Source organism: Bombina bombina, chromosome 2 (assembly GCF_027579735.1).
Source record: "Bombina bombina isolate aBomBom1 chromosome 2, aBomBom1.pri, whole genome shotgun sequence".
NCBI lineage: Eukaryota > Metazoa > Chordata > Amphibia > Anura > Bombinatoridae > Bombina > Bombina bombina.
Window position 1 is genome coordinate 1,054,056,421 of NC_069500.1, and position 14,314 is coordinate 1,054,070,734.

Sequence of the window (14,314 nt, forward strand, 5' to 3'; positions counted from 1 at the left end):
AAGAGGCTTAGTAAATTCAATTGTTTGAATTGTTTTCTTATTTGAATATCTATGAATAATATTCTTAAAATATATATATATTTTTTTATAAACAATAAACAAAAATATATTTTTTTTAATTAATATTCTAGACAACCTGTAGGTACATTGTATAGCAACTAGCCTTAGGCTTATTTTTACTATATTAACTTAAGAACCCTTTACACATATCTCAGACAAATTTTCTAGAACGCTAGAGACCATGTTAGTCTTTCATTTTTCCTTCCTGCAACACTATCCAATATATATTTTTATACTTTCACTAAAAATTGAAGTACCCATATGATTCTGATTTCTAATTTTCCTCTCTCATGCGTTCTGTCTACAGAATTTTTACTATGATAATTATTTCATTTAACACTAAAACGTCCTTTTCAGGAGAGTAGTATTAAAAGTCAAAGATAAAATGCATGTGCCACTATGAGATTGAACTTTATCACAAAAGTAATAAGAAATATGTTTGCCTTTCACTAATCCATGTGGCATAGAAAAAGCAATTTTACGAAAGTAATCTTTCTCTATTACTATTTGAGCTTCCAGAATCTCCAAGTTATGTTTCCTATATAAGCAAGAGAAAAGGCTCAGAAAAAATACTTTTTTTTTTAAAAAGGAATACTAATCAGTTGAATTTGAATCAGGTTTTAAAATGCTGATTAAAAAAAGCTCACCCATATAATCCATGGGATTTCACTTTTTTCTGCATTAAAAATACTGCTTAAATCAATTGATTCATAAAATATTAACTAGTGCAAATAAAATGATAGGAAAAGTATACAACTAAAATAAGGGTATTGAATGCAAACTCTCTTTTTCTTATAATAGGATTTTTATCTGCATGTATAATATTTATTTATTTTTACTCATAATACAGGTTTTAAAACACAATGGTTGTATTGTGCCTATGTAACAAAATGAAGATTTCCTTATTATTAGTGTCAAAACTAGAAAAAAAAGCATGTTTACACTTTTCATCAAAATGATAAAAACATACACAGTAAACCTGCTTCTGAATGCAGGGCTAGATTTTGTTATATATAATCTAAAAAAACATTAGAGTCAATTTACACTTTAAAGGGACAGTCTAGGCCAAAATAAACTTTCATGATTCAGATAGAGCATGTAATTTTAAACAATTTTCCAATTTACTTTTATCACCAATTTTGCTTTGTTCTCTTGGTATTCTTAGTTGAAAGCTTAACCTAGGAGGTTCATATGCTAATTTCTTAGACCTTGAAGACCACCTCTTTCAGGTTGCATTTTAACAGTTTTTCACCACTAGAGGGTGTTAGTTCACGTATTTCATATAGATAACACTGTGCTCGTGCACGAGAAGTTATCTGGGAGCAGGCTGTGATTAGCTAGACTGAAAGTCTGTCAAAAGAACTGAAAAAAGGGGCAGTTTGCAGAGGCTTAAATACAAGATAATCACAGAGGTTAAAAGTATATTATTATAACTGTGTTGGTTATACAAAACTGGGAAATGGGTAATAAAGGGATTATCTATCTTTTAAAACAATAAAAATTCTGGTGTAGACTGTCCCTTTAAAGAGACAGTAAATTCCTTGAGATTGGTATATAACATTTTAGCTATGTGTAATGAAACATCTTAATTTCAGTATTTATTTTGCCCCATTTTCATGTAATCTAGCTCTACAAATTGTGTCATTTCTTACTGTTAGAACGTAAAGGGCCATGAAACCCACATTTTTTCTTTCATGATTTAGAAAAAGAATGCAATTTTAAACATCTTTCTAATTTACTTATATTATCTAATTTGTTTTATTCTCTTGATATTCTTTGCTGAAAAGCATATCTAGATATGCTCAGTAGCTGCTGATTGGTTGCTGCACATAGAAGCCTTGTGTGATTGGCTCACCATGTGCATTGCTTTTTCTTCAACTAAGGATATCTAAAAAATTAAGCAAAATAAAAAAATAGAAGTAAATTGTAATGTTGTTTAAATTTGTATTCTCTATCTGAATCATGAAAGAAAGATTTTGGGTTTAGTGGCCCTTTAAATTTCATCCTGCTTACTTATAAAGGATTATCATGCCACGTTTGTGTCCCTAATTGTCCTTAACTAAAAACAACTGCAAAACAACACATTTTATATTAATATTATGATAGTAGCTAAACTTGTTGCCTGAAGATTCAAGGTAAATAATGGGTGGAGTTTGGGTATTGACAAACAATTGCGGAATATGTTAAATCTGTGTTAAGTTTCGACTTCGCTGATTTGTCATTCTATAGCAACGCAACATAAATGTCTTGTAATTGTGCAATATTTGCAGTCCCTTTAATATACACTTAAAGGGACAGTTAAGTCAAAATTAAATGATGCAAATAGACCATGCAGTTTTAAACAACATTCCATTTTACTTCTATTATCAAATTTTCGTTGTTTTTTGGTATCATTGGTTGAACAGTAAATCTTGGTAGACTGATAGGAGCATAGGACTTAAAGTGATAGTAAATCCTAGCGTTTGTTAAACGCTAGCATTTACCAGTGAAACAAATAAAGGGGACATTCAGTCATGTGAAATAAAATACTTCATGCTGAAAGTTCCTTAATTTGACTGAAGAGTTTACCGCACTGAGCTCCTCAGGCAGTCCATGACAGAATGCTATTTTGCTGTGAGGTGACATTTCCATCTCTCAGCCAAAAGCTGTGCGGGCCAGCTGGCGCCATGCCGGATAGCTAGCATGCTATTGACTAAGATCACCTCACAGCAAAATAATGTTCTGCCGTGGGCTGCCTGAACACTAAGCGCAGCGAAAACACTTTAGACATATAAAGGAACTTTCAGCATGAAGTCCTCTTTATTTGTTCCACTGGTAAATCCTAACATTTCACAAACGCTAGGATTTACTATCACTTTAAGCATTCTATGGCAGCAGTGTTTGCAACTGTATATAAAAATGTACAAACTTTGTTGCATACACTGTTGCCAAATTTCTAAAGACACGTGCACACTCCTGAGCTCACTTACTTTTAAACAAAGAATACCTAGATAACTAAGCAAAATTGATAAAATAAACTTGAAAATTGTTTAAATTTTGATGTTCTGATCAATCAATTGAACTTAAAGCACTTAAAAGTGATGTAGCATAGCTGTGAAAAGCGGACTAGAAAATATCACCTGAACATTAATATGTAAAAAAAGGAAAGGAAGATATTTTACTTCAAATATTTCCTCAGTAGCCACATCTGATTGTGAAGTGCTCATTAGCACTTTTTCTTGCACGCAAATACAGATGGAGGTAACATTTCAAAACAAAGGCAGGTTTGTGCACGTATTACAAGTTTAAGTAAATTGTTTGCGCACAAGCACATTAAAGGGATACACATTTTTTTTTCTTTCATGATTCAGATAGAGCATGAACTTTTAAGCAACTTTTCTAATTTTCATTTCAACAACAAAATTAATTCCATCAGAAATTAAATCATCTCTCAACATACATACAGTCTCCAACCCCCTCAACAGCTTGCAATCATCAAAAAAACCCACAATGCCATTAATTCAGTACTGTTGCCACTGTTACTGAGAACAAAGTTTCTACCCTTATATTGTCACCTCACTATCTATCCCCTTGATTTAACAGCTACTCCCTTCCCTATCTCTTATCCTTCCCATATCCTCATACACATTTTTGAAGTCCTTTCACTGCCGTAAGCTGAATCTCTCCAAAACCGAGCTCCTTATTTTCCTTAAAGCTCTACCCCCATCTTTCTATAATTGTAGATAATAACATTATTACCCCAACGCTGCATGTCCGATGACTTGGGTCACACTTGACTTAGATCTTTCTTTCACACATCACATCTAGTATTTGGTCAATTCCTGCCATTTCCACATTAAAAAACCTCTCCAAAATTCAACACTTCCACACACAAGACACAACTAAGATTTTAATAAAACTCTCTCCTCATTTCCTGCCTTTACTATTTAAATTCTACCCTCTCTGGTCTCCCTAGATGCCATATATCTCCTTTACAATCCATTATGAATGCCACACAATTAATGTTTAGTACTATATGAACTAGGTTGCAATATTGTAAATAATACTGTATATAAAAAATATATGACCTATTTGAGATACACAGTAGTATGCACATAAAATGTCAATAAAACATAAGGTACTTGATATAAAAAGTACAATCTTTCAAAAGGCAGATGACCCAAAGATGAATATTCAAAAAGTTGTGTTTGAGTGGTGCTGCCATTCCTAGGAAACCAGAGCTTTTTCTTTCAAACCTGAGAAAGTCCACTTGTTTTAAGCAAATGAAACGCATTGGTATTCCTAAGCTTTCTCACTTATAGAGGATGCAAAGCGGTTACAGCCAGTGACCTGTCCTAGAAACGTACAGTGGAACACTCATATTGAGAATCTTCAGGCGACAGAACATAAAGATCTCCTGATGTGTTATTGCTGTACACACAATGGACTCCCGTGTTAAGTGTTGAGCTGTCTTTACTTGCATTTCTAGTAGTAATTACTAAAAATGCAAGTAAAGCAGAGACCTTTATTTTTATTAATTATTTGCTGTGAATAGGAGGTGCGCTGTACTCTTTTTATTTTAGAAATCCATAATGAATGCCTCTGCCAGATGACTGATCTTCCTTACACATCACTCTTCATTTGCTGCACCTCTCCTCTTCCTCTAGTTTTCCGAATTAAACACATTCAAGGCCCTCAATAACATTGCTTCCCTCCTATATCTTAGACATTATCTCAAGATACTCTCCCTCTCTTCCCCTTCATTCTGCTTATGACATCTCTCCTCCTCTGTTCTCTTCTCCTAACACTCCCCTATACAGAACTTCTCCAGATTGGCACCTATTTGTGTAACTCTGTTAAGGGATGAATACAATATATGCTAACCTTTTCTTACCTCACTTCCTCTCCTCCTTTTGTCATTCACTTGAACATTAAAGTCTTAAAGCCCATCTGGTTTTTAGATCACCTTAATGAGAGGTGATTTACAACAGGGCCCTCTACTCACTTGTTTCCTATAAATGCTACTTTGCTTATCATACCTATGTTTATAGCCCTATGGAATCATTTGGCACTCAAAAATAACAGATAATTATAATAACAATAAGAAGAAGAACTATAGTCACCGGAGGAAAAACAATGGGGCGTTGAGTAGTAATCATGGTATTTTATCAAAACCAAGTCCTGGAAGACAAAAAAGAGAGGCGCCCTTGGTGCAGAAAATCCTGAACAACGTAAATCCAGTATCAACAATTAGCGATTCGATACTCACAAGGATATTTGCACATCCAGTGCAATAATACACGAGTCAATAGCGGCACAGTCCACAGTTTGTGAGGAGAGGAAATAAATATTCCGGAGCATGCTATTGGATTTTAGCAGGTGTATAGAATCTACAAGCCTCAATGGTGATCGTGACGCCGACGGAGTTCCTGCTCCTGTACACAGCTGATCTGCCTGTGGGAAGTCAGCTGAACGGCTCCAAAGTTTCGGCTCATGTATTATTGCACTGGATGTGCAAATATCCTTGTGAGTATCAAATCGCTTATTGTTGATACTGGATTTACGTTGTTCAGGATTTTCTGCACCAAGGGCGCCTCTCTTTTTTGCCTTCCAGGACTTGGTTTTGTTTTCCCATTCATAAGATGGAGAGAGCTGCCAATCATCTGGTTGATGGTTTCGTGTTAGAAGATTATATGGTATCTGGGAGAATATTATAGTGGACACATAGATTATCTTGGACAGTCTAACGGACTATTATTCTTCACAAGCACTTTATACCCTAACGTTGATTTTTTATTTGTAGACATTGCCAATTTATTATTTATTTTTCATTTTATATTATTTTATCAATGTTGTGATTTAACATAGAGAGTAGTATAGGATTGGCGTACCTCCCCCTTTGTTTTGGACACACAGCAACATCACTTTTGTGTGTGGTCCAATTTGTTGTTATTAGTAATGATGGTATTTTAGCTGCACCAGATGTTTAATACCACTCTTATTTGACACTGACACTGTATATATATATATATATATATATATATATATATATATATATATATATATATATATATATATAATAAGTGATCAATTTCATCATGCAACACTGTATTCTCTTATACTGGCATTTTTGATATTATAGTGTTACACTTTACCTGACACATTTCACAAAGAGTGATATATTATACATTTTGGGAGTTTGCATCAGGGTTATTTTTTTATACAATTAGAGGGAAAACCTAAGAGCACCCTTTACTTTAGGGCGTTAGTACCCCCAGGAATATAAATATACAAAATTAAAGACTCTATCCAACTATTTATATGATTGCCAGATATTACAAACTAGTCTAACAAATGATTCATTTAAATGTGTTTTTCTTTTGACTTAATAGTTGGCTTGTCTTTCTAGATTGTCTTAATAAACAAAAGCAAAAAAAATGCACAAATATTATAGAAATGAGTCTACCATTTGGGACAGAAGAGTGATTAAATATATTGGCTGTACTCATAAGGGCAGCATAACAACTTCTTTTTGCAGCTGTAGAATACGCAGCTCCCAATACGCTTACCTCAATACATTGGCATTTTGTTATATATAATACCTTTGCTAAAAGACTGTAAAGCTTATTTTTACAGAAATTTTGGGCTTCGTACAACATTTTTGTTATACAGTTTTTGATGCATTTGGAAATGTTTTTGCACCTGCTTTGCATACTTTGCAGGATTGCTTCCAAAAATTTGTATCATATTTTTGGTTCTGAATAGAAGAAATTGAATAGATTACAGAAACATTTATTTTGCACCTGTTAGATGAGTCATTTTCCTTATTTATTACCACAGAGTTATAGATTTATAAATATTTTGCATGTGTACTAATACTGGTTATAGTTAGGTTGTGTGCCTTCAACCTAATTTAAAAATATTGTTACCTGTTTGAGAGACTTATAAGCTTTTCATGTTGCCTATATTTTTCAAAATATGTATCCTACAATTGGCTAGACTACAAGTGGCATGCTAATTATCGTGGGTCGCAATAAGCAATATCTCAACAGTGCTAACTTGCAAGAATATTACAAGTTGAAAGTAAATGGGTACACTCGAGCACAATCAAAATTTGTGCTCATCATTTTAGCCTGCGTGAAGATCTAGTGTAAAGTGTAAGGGGTAAGAAAAGGTTGCACCAAGCAAAACATACAATATAATACATTTTTACACACATATATACACTATCTGATAAAAAACAAATCATATAAATATTTAAAAAAATGTTTTATGGGGGCATCTACAGGTAGTGATGTCCCGAACTGTTCGCCTGCGAACGGTTCACAGCGAACATTGTTCGCGTTCGCATTTGTGGGCGAACACATGGTGATGTTTGATCCGCCCCTATGTGTCATCATTGTGGAAACTTTGACCCTTTATGTCACAGCCGCCTGACACATTAGAGCCAATCAACATCAGACACTCCCTCACAGACACTCCCAGCTACTCGGAATCCGCCATTTTAGACTCATAACAACCTTGCTTTTTTAATGAGAGGACGTGTTGTGTTTTTGCTCCTGACATTAATAGGAAAAACATAGCTAGGCTAGTGTATTTACAGTCCGGAAGGACTCCACTCATCTCTGCTGCAAGCACAGCACCCCAAAAAGCCCTTTTTAGGGCTATATTTTGTGCCGTTTATTTATTTATTTATTTATTTATTTTTTTATTAGCATTTGCCTGGCTTTCAGATGTGTGTTTAAGGCTCACAGCATATGCTGTGACTACTGCCACCACTAAATTTAACTAACCCAAAAATTTAATTATTTTTCTAGTGTAATTTTTTTTCATTTTCTATCAGGCCAGTGTCATACAGCATATACTCTGGTTCATTGCTCTGTGCCAGCCAGCAGCCACCAGTGTTAATATCCGTTTATAACATTATTTTAAATTAAAAAAAATAAAAAAAAAATATTTTGCTAGTGTAATCTAATTACATTTACTATCATGCCTGTGTCTGTCAGGCTCACTCAGCATTAATATACCTCTTTTTTTCAGTCTTTTGTTTAATTGGTCTGTGCCAGGCAGCCACCCAGCACTCATATCTATTCTTCTTCACCTTAATTTTAATATATATAAAAAAAAAGTTTAAATTTGTTTGCTAGTGTAATCTAATATAATTTTCTATCCGGCCTGTGTGTTTTGCTGACATAGAGAGCCTCCCTAGTCTATGAGCCAGGACTCATATGTGTTTAACCTTTTTTTAATTTCCCCCCCAAAAAAATAATTTCAATCATTTTTCTAGTGTAATCTAATAGTATTTTCTATCAGGCGTGTGTGTATCCGACTTACAGAGCCTACTGTTTTTAATAGCTGCCCTTCCAAGGCTATCAGCCACGACTCTTGTATGTGCTTAACCTTTTTCTTAAAATTTCCCAAAAAAAGTCTTTAAATCATTATGCTAGTGTAATCTAATTGTATTTTCTATCAGGCCTGTGTCTAACTGTCTATCTGACTTACAAAGCATACTGTTGTTATAATTGCTGCCCTACGTAGCAGCCAGCCAGTGCGACCACTCATAGAGTCATATGTGCATTGCACTTCTTAACATAATTTTAATATTAAAATCTAAAATTTTAAAATATTTTGCTAGTGTAATCTAACTTAATTTTCTATCAGTCCTGTGTTTTTGTCACTTACACAGCATACTGTGTTAAATTGCTGCCCTACCTACCATCCACGACTCATATCTGCCAGCCTGTCTGCCTGGCCCAAGTAGCCAATTAGTGGCACCAATCACAATTCTTGTAACAGTAATTAAAAAAAAAAATCATAATTTTTTGGACTGCAAATATTCAGTCTCCTAGTGCCATTGAATTTCATTTACCTCCTGCCTGCCACTGCCAGCCTTTTGTGCCAGGCCGTCTAGCCAACTATTTACACCAATAATAATTGTTGTCACAGACAGTATAGTTATTAATTTAAATAAAAAAATTTTTTAGTGTTGATCTTAATCCTCAGTTTGCTCGTGCCCTAGAATTGCACTTTTCTACAGCCTTCCAAGCCTGTGTGCCAGGCCTACGTAAAAAATATTTACACCAATCATATTTGTTGTGACAGTATTCTAATAATTAAAAATTAAAATTTTTGGTAATATTTGTTGTGATTTGAATCCTCAGTTTGCTGGTGCCATTGAATAGCACTTTCCTCCTGCCTTGCAGCCTGCTGTGAGCCAGGCCCACCTAGCCAATTGTTGTCAGCAATCATATTTCTGTTAACAGTATTGCAAAAATTGTCAATCATCACTGTTTAGACTGTCAGTAATCAGTCTCCTAGTGTCCTTGAATTGCATCTACCTCCTGCCTTCCATCCTTTTGTGCCAGGCCGTCTTGCCAACTATTTACACCAATCCTAATTTTTTGTCACAGTATAGTTACTAATTAAAATTAAGAAAATCTTGATGGTTGATGATCTTAATCCTCAGTTTGCTCGTGCCCTAGAATTGCACTTTTCTACAGCCTTCCAAGCCTGTGTGCCAGGCCTACTTGAAAAATATTTACACCAATCATATTTGTTGTGACAGTATTCTAATAATTAAAAATTAAAATTTTTGGTAATAGTTGCTGTGATTTGAATCCTCAGTTTGCTGGCTGTGAGCCAGGCCCACCTAGCCAATTGTCAGCAATCATATTTCTGTTAACAGTATTGCAAAAATTGTCAATCATCACTGTTTAGACTGTCAGTAATCAGTCTCCTAGTGTCCTTGAATTGCATCTACCTCCTGCCTGCCATCCTTTTGTGCCAGGCCGTCTTGCCAACTATTTAAACGAATCCTAATTTTTTTGTCACAGTATAGTTACTAATTAAAATTAAATAAATCTTGATTGTTGATGATCTTAATCCTCAGTTTGCTCGTGCCCTAGAATTGCACTTTTCTACAGCCTTCCAAGCCTGTGTGCCAGGGCTACTTAAAAAATATTTACACCAATCATATTTGTTGTGACAGTATTCTAATAATTAAAAATTAAAATTTTTGGTAATAGTTGCTGTGATTTGAATCCCCAGTTTGCTGGTGCCATTGAATAGCACTTTCCTCCTGCCTTGCAGCCTGCTGTGAGCCAGGCCCACCTAGCCAATTGTTGTCTAATCAATGTTTTTTTCTATTTCACGGGTCATATAAATGATCTGTAGGTTTCTAAAATCAATGCCTTTCTTGTAATCTATTATTCAAAATGATGACATATGTCCTCTTTCATGCTGTTGTTTCGGTTGAGGCTCCGGGACCCTCATATTAAAAAGGCCTGAGGATAAATAAGTGTAACGGGTGTCTAATCAATGTTTTTTTTTCTATTTCACGGTTGCAAATAATGATCTGTGGGTTTCTAAAATCAATGCCTTTACTGTAATCTTTTATTCAAAAGGATGACATATCTCCTCTTTCATGCTGTTGTTTCGGTTGAGGCTCTGGGACCCTCGTATTAAAAAGGCCTGAGCATAAATAAGTGTAACAGGTGTCTAATCAATGTTTTTTTCTATTTCACGGTTGCAAATAATGATCTGTGGGTTTCTAAAATCAATGCCTTTCCTGTAATCTATTATTCAAAAGGATGACATATCTCCTCTTTCATGCTGTTGTTTCGGTTGAGGCTCCGGGACCCTCTTATTAAAAATGCCTGAGGATAAATAAGTGTAACGGGTGTCTAATGAATGTTTTTTTTCTATTTCAAGGGTCATATAAATGATCTCTGGGATTCTAAAATCAATGCCTTTCCTGTAATCTATTATTCAAAAGGATGACATATCTCCTCTTTCATGCTGTTGTTTTTGTTGGGGGTCCGGAACACTATTCTAAAAAGGCAGAAGGAGAATGACCTGTACTGTACTGGGTGTCTAATCATGTTTTTGTTTTCTATTTCACGGTTCATAATAAATATCGCCGTGTAACTAAAATCAATGCCATACCTGTACTCGGTTGTTCAAAAGGATGGCATATGTGGTATTTCATTCTGTTGTGGTTGTTGAGGGTCGTGGCCGTGGGACAGCATATAAAATGGCTGAAGGAGAACAACCTGTACAGCCTTGCTCCTCTTTTTAGGCAGGCCAGCTCTTTGCATACATACCCACAGACTCTGTAACGCATGCCTCTTTTAGGGAGTTCCCTGCATGCACGTATTGTTGTTATATTTTGGTGAGGGTAATCATGATGGCCATGTAGACCACCACCACTGAGAGTCCTGGAAGTAACAGGGATGAGATGAAAGAGCTAAGAATAGTAGAACTTGAAACAACAGAGTTAGCCATGGGTGTTAGTGCAAAACCGCTTGGCTTTTTTTTTGGCTTTGGGTGCGGCTATTCATGCAGGCCATATAGAGCTGCCACCATTCGGTGTCGTATCAGCTATTAAACTAATAAGAACAGTACTACCAAAATACAGCCAATGAAGGGCCTTAGGAAGACTGAGCCAAGGTTGGATTGTAGTATTTGGTTAGGCTAATCATGATGGCCATGTAGACCACCACGAGAGTCCTGGAAGTAACAGGGATGAGATGAAAGAGCTAAGAATAGTAGAACTTGAAACAACAGAGTTAGCCATGGGTGTTAGTGTAAAACCGCTTGGCTTTAGGTGCGGCTATTCATGCAGGCCATATAGAGCTGCCAACATTCGGTGTCGTACTGCTATTAAACTAATAAGAACAGTACTACCAAAATACACCCAATGAAGGGCCTTAGGAAGACTGAGCCAAGGTTTGATTGTAGTATTTGGTTAGGCTAATCATGATGGCCATGTAGACCACCACCGAGAGTCCTGGAAGTAACAGGGATGAGATGAAAGAGCTAAGAATAGTAGAACTTGAAACAACAGAGTTATCCATGGGTGTTAGTGCAAAACCGCTTGGTTTTTTTTTTGGCTTTGGGTGCGGCTATTCATGCAGGCCATATAGAGCTGCCACCATTCGGTGTCGTATCAGGTATTAAACTAATAAGAACAGTACTACCAAAATACAGCCAATGAAGGGCCTTAGGAAGACTGAGCCAAGGTTGGATTGTAGTATTTGGTTATGCTAATTATGATGGCCATGTAGACCACCACCGAGAGTCCTGGAAGTAACAGGGATGATGAGATGAAAGTGCTAAGAATAGTACTACTTGAAACAACAGAGTTAGCCATGGGTGGTAATCCAAGACCGCTTGGATTTATTTTTGTATTGGGTGCGGCTAATCATGCAGGCCATATAGAGCTGCCACCATTCGGTGTTGTATCAGCTATAAAAATAATAAGAACTGTACTATCAAAATACAGATAATGAAGGACCTATGAAGACTGAGCAAAGGTTGGATTGTAGTATTTTGTTCGGCTAATCATGATGGCCATGTAGACCACCCATAACAGGGTTGAAAGTGCTAAGAATAGTACTAATTGAAACAACCGAGTTAGCCATGGGTGTTAGTCTAAGACCACTCAGCTTTTTTTTGGGTTTGGGTGCAGCTAATCATGAAGGCCAGATAGACCTGCCACCATTTGGTGTTGTAACAGGTATTAAACTGCAAAGAACAGTACTACTTAACACAACCGACTTACCATGGGTCCCAGAGCATATGTTTGGTTGTTATATTTTGTAAGGGTAATCATGCAGGCCATATAGACCTACACCAATAGGGTGAGTATGAGTAACAGCTATTAAAATGCAAAGGACATTACTAATTAACACAACATAGTTACCATGGGTCGCATACCAAGAGCAGATGTCTTATTATATTTTGTATGGGTAATCATCCAGGCCGTATAGACCTCACCAAATAGGGGGAGTTACAGAGATTAAAGTGCTAAGAATGGTAGTACTTAAAACACAACCTAGTTAAAATAGGTAGCAGACCGCATGTCTTATTATTATAATTTTTCAGGGTAATCTGGCAGGCCATATAAAACACCCCCGATAGGGGGGGGGGGGGGGGACAGGGATTAAAGTGCTAAGAAAAGTACTAATTAACACAAGCTAGTTGGGTCCAAGAACGCATGTTTAATTATTAGACTTTATTAGGGTAATTATATATCTAACAAATATATCTATTTCTCTTCTATCGATTCTATCTAACTATCAATCTATGTATATCTATCTATCCTATCTATCAATCTATCTTCTGTCCGGGATGTTTTGAGACAGCCACTTTGGGAATGTTAGTTGATTTAGACCCATTATGGCTTAAAAGCAGACTCTGCATAAACTATGTAATTTTCCATGGGAGTTTTGCCAGGGATCCCCCTCCAGCATGCGACAGTCCAGGTGTTAGTACCCTTGAAACAACTTTTCCATCACTATTGTGGCCAGAAAGAGTCCTTGTAGGTTTTAAAGTTCGCCTGCCTATTGAATTCAATGGCGGGTTCGCGAACAATACCGGAAGTTCGAGTCCGCCGTTCGCGAACCGAAAATTTTAGGTTCGCGACATCACTATCTACAGGCAGCGGCCATTAATGGCAGCATACTCAGAAGCTCTAGGGGAAGATCACCTTCTGGCACTTTAACCCGAATCCACCTTACCTTTTGCACACTACCTCCTTTTCCAATAAATAGCAGCTGCACCATTCTATGTTGCTTGATTATTGATTCGCTTTCTAACTCAGACTCCGGATCTCTCTGTGTCTCTTTGATTGCGTATCTCCTCTTCCCAAGCTTCGGATGCCACTCGCATGCTGGAAGTACCTCTGTGAAAGTACTACTTGTTTACTACAGTGTTTGTTCAACTCTCAAGGTAACATTATTAACAACAAGTGATCTAGCTTCTCTAGATACATTAAACTGCCTTTTAGAAGAGAATGAATCAAGTAAGGCTGAACATAATGATCCCCTTATCACAACAGAATTTAAACCAAAATCAAGCTATATGCCCTCTCTAGCCTCAGTACCCTCAGTAAATCTTTTTCTCAAATTGGTAGAAAAAGACATTGAAAAGTTGCCAGAAAATATGATAATTAATGATAATTTAACCAGAAGTGAAAGAAAGGCTCTCAGGGATCTCATGTTGGCCCCCAACATCGTGATCAAGCCTGCTGATAAGGGCGGCAATCTCGTCATAATGGATGAATCCATGTATGTTAGAGAAGTCAAATGACAATTGAGTGTTGGGGACCAATATGAGAAACTTTGAGGGAACCCCCTAAAAGAGGTACAAAATAGTCTCTATCGATTACTCTATGACGCGAAACAGAAAGGAATAGTAACATTCAAAGAATTTTCTTTTCTTTATCAACAATACCCAATTTTGCCTGTGTTTACAGTGCCCACCAGGGCGTCCA